Genomic DNA, 3938 nt, shown 5'->3' with positions numbered 1-3938 from the left:
CCGGGTGGCAGAGGAGGACCCGACTATTCACAGATAGCGGCCCAACGACTCCCAGAGCCGGTCGTGCGGCGCGCGAGGTCTGCTCTCTTCACAAGAGGCTTTATTAGGGAGTGCTAAGGCAAGGTTCTGTGCCCTCCACCCTCATCGCAACACCCATGGGAGCCTCCGGTCGTCAATAGACCGCCGCACCGGCCTCTGACTGACTCTCAGAATGGACGGAAAGAGCCGGGTAAGCCTTTCAAAAGATTCGACCACGTGCCGAAAACTTTAGACTTCCGTGAGCTCTCCGGCTTGCACCGAGACCCGAAGTCGACGTGCTAAGCACCACGGGACCCCTTTCGCCTGCAGGTCCCGAGCCGCCTTTATTTGCTGTTACGAGCATCGTGTGCCCCATACCTGCGTGACAAGCACCGCAGGGCGGCAGAGCCATCGCACTTAGCCGGGTGGCAGAGGAGGACCAGACTATTCACAGATAGCGGCCCAACGACTCCCAGAGCCGGTCGTGCGGCGCGCGAGGTCTGCTCTCTTCACAAGAGGCTTTATTAGGGAGTGCTAAGGCAAGGTTCTGTGCCCTCCACCCTCATCGCAACACCCATGGGAGCCTCCGGTCGTCAATAGACCGCCGCACCGGCCTCTGACTGACTCTCAGAATGGACGGAAAGAGCCGGGTAAGCCTTTCAAAAGATTCGACCACGTGCCGAAAACTTTAGACTTCCGTGAGCTCTCCGGCTTGCACCGAGACACGAAGTCGACGTGCTAAGCACCACGGGACCCCTTTCGCCTGCAGGTCCCGAGCCGCCTTTATTTGCTGTTACGAGCATCGTGTGCCCCATACCTGCGTGACAAGCACCGCAGGGCGGCAGAGCCATCGCACTTGGCCGGGTGGCAGAGGAGGACCCGACTATTCACAGATAGCGGCCCAACGACTCCCAGAGCCGGTCGTGCGGCGCGCGAGGTCTGCTCTCTTCACAAGAGGCTTTATTAGGGAGTGCTAAGGCAAGGTTCTGTGCCCTCCACCCTCATCGCAACACCCATGGGAGCCTCCGGTCGTCAATAGACCGCCGCACCGGCCTCTGACTGACTCTCAGAATGGACGGAAAGAGCCGGGTAAGCCTTTCAAAAGATTCGACCACGTGCCGAAAACTTTAGACTTCCGTGAGCTCTCCGGCTTGCACCGAGACCCGAAGTCGACGTGCGAAGCACCACGGGACCCCTTTCGCCTGCAGGTCCCGAGCCGCCTTTATTTGCTGTTACGAGCATCGTGTGCCCCATACCTGCGTGACGAGCACCGCAGGGCGGCAGAGCCATCGCACTTGGCCGGGTGGCAGAGGAGGACCAGACTATTCACAGATAGCGGCCCAACGACTCCCAGAGCCGGTCGTGCGGCGCGCGAGGTCTGCTCTCATCACAAGAGGCTTTAGGGAGTGCTCAGGCAAGGGTCAGCCCGCAGCCTTCCTGGCAACACCCAGGGGAACCAGGCCACTCGCGTCTCTCGCCTTCATTTTCGACACGAGCGCCTGCGGAGGGCCACCACCCCCTCCGATTGTCAAGAGACCTCCGCACCGGCCTCTGACTTACTCTCAGAATGGACGGAAAGAGCCGGGTAAGCCTTTGAAAAGATTCGACCACGTGCCGAAAACTTTAGACTTCCGTGAGCTCTCCGGCTTGCACCGAGACCCGAAGTCGACGTGCTTAGCACCACGGGACCCCTTTCGCCTGCAGGTCCCGAGCCGCCTTTTATTTTTGTTACGAGTATCGTGTTCCCCAAACCTGGGTGACGAGCACCGCAGGGCGGCAGAGCCATCGCGCTTGTCCGGGTGGCAGAGGAGGACCAGACTATTCACAAATAGCGGCCCAACGACTCCCAGAGCCGGTCGTGCGGCAGGCGAGGTCTGCTCTCATCACAAGAGGCTTTAGGGAGTGCTCAGGCAACGGTCAGCCCGCAGCCTTCTTGGCAACACCCAAGGGAACCAGGCCACTCGCGTCTCTCGCCTTCATTTTGGACACGAGCGCCTGTGGAGGGACGGCCGGAGTCAACGTGGGGTTTGCCCGCCCTCCAATAGTGTCAAAAGACCGCCGCACAAGTCTCTGACTGACTCTTAGAACAGACAGAAAGAGTTTGTCAAATCTGTCAAAAAATTGACAAAGTGTCAAAAATTCGACTTCCAAGAGCTCTCCGGCATGCACTCATACCTGTCATTAAAGTGCTATGCCCGTGGAACCGTTTTTCGGATGCCTTTCAGAACGGTCCCGCGCCGCCATTTTGTTCTAAAAATCGTGTTCCCATATATCTCCGGGTACCCCGCCAACCTCACTGCGGAAAAACTACAAGTGGCACTGAATGGGTCTGAATTCCAAATTTGACTGCATCGGTCTGGAACTCGGTCCGGTCAAAACCGTTTGGATTTTTCTCGGTCCGGACTTCCGCGACAGACAAAGTTAAAGTTTTCGGGCTGCAGGCACAAAACGACAGCTGGCCATTTGCCGGGCTCAATTCACCCAATTCCTCCGGCACTTCGGAGCACATGTTCGGTGTAAGTTTGCGAATCTTTCCCGATGCTGCAGCATTTTCCTCCGCTGACACTTAGAATATTTTTCACACTTTGCTGAAAATTTTTCTAAGTGTTTTTTTCCAAGTTTTCCTGGTTACTGATTTCTTCTTTTTAAACATTTTTCTAAGTTTTTCTGGTTACTCATTTCTTCTTTTTAAACATTTTTCTAAGTTTTTCTGGTTACTGATTTCTTCTTTTTAAACATTTTTCTAAGTTTTTCTGGTTACTCATTTCTTCTTTTTAAACATTTTTCTAAGTTTTTCTGGTTACTCACTTCTTCTTTTTAAACATTTTTCTAAGTTTTTCTGGTTACTGATTTCTTCTTTTTAAACATTTTTCGCCGTTTTTCTGGTTACTGATTTCTTCTTTTTAAACATTTTTCTAAGTTTTTCTGGTTACTCATTTCTTCTTTTTAAACATTTTTCTAAGTTTTTCTGGTTACTGATTTCTTCTTTTTAAACATTTTTCTAAGTTTTTCTGGTTACTGATTTCTTCTTTTTAAACATTTTTCTAAGTTTTCCTGGTTACTCATTTCTTCTTTTTAAACATTTTTCTAAGTTTTCCTGGTTACTCATTTCTTCTTTTTAAACATTTTTCTAAGTTTTCCTGGTTACTGATTTCTTCTTTTTAAACATTTTTCGCAGTTTTTCTGGTTACTGATTTCTTCTTTTTAAACATTTTTCGCCGTTTTTCTGGTTACTGATTTCTTCTTTTTAAGCATTTTTCTAAGTTTTTCTGGTTACTCATTTCTTCTTTTTAAACATTTTTCTAAGTTTTTCTGGTTACTGATTTCTTCTTTTTAAACATTTTTCTAAGTTTTTCTGGTTACTCATTTCTTCTTTTTAAACATTTTTCTAAGTTTTTCTGGTTACTCACTTCTTCTTTTTAAACATTTTTCTAAGTTTTTCTGGTTACTGATTTCTTCTTTTTAAACATTTTTCGCCGTTTTTCTGGTTACTGATTTCTTCTTTTTAAACATTTTTCTAAGTTTTTCTGGTTACTGATTTCTTCTTTTTAAACATTTTTCTAAGTTTTCCTGGTTACTGATTTCTTCTTTTTAAACATTTTTCGCAGTTTTTCTGGTTACTGATTTCTTCTTTTTAAACATTTTTCTAAGTTTTTCTGGTTACTAATTTCTTCTTTTTAAACATTTTTCTAAGTTTTTCTGGTTACTGATTTCTTCTTTTTAAACATTTTTCGCAGTTTTTCTGGTTACTGATTTCTTCTTTTTAAACATTTTTCTAAGTTTTTCTGGTTACTCACTTCTTCTTTTATAACATTTTTCTAAGTTTTCCTGGTTACTGATTTCTTCTTTTTAAACATTTTTCTAAGTTTTCCTGGTTACTGATTTCTTCTTTTTAAACATTTTTCTAAGTTTTTCTGGTT

The sequence above is a fragment of the Chiloscyllium punctatum genome, unplaced genomic scaffold (genome assembly GCF_047496795.1).
Source record: "Chiloscyllium punctatum isolate Juve2018m unplaced genomic scaffold, sChiPun1.3 scaffold_247, whole genome shotgun sequence".
Classification (NCBI taxonomy): Eukaryota; Metazoa; Chordata; class Chondrichthyes; order Orectolobiformes; family Hemiscylliidae; genus Chiloscyllium; species Chiloscyllium punctatum.
Note: the sequence above shows the minus strand (reverse complement) of the source record.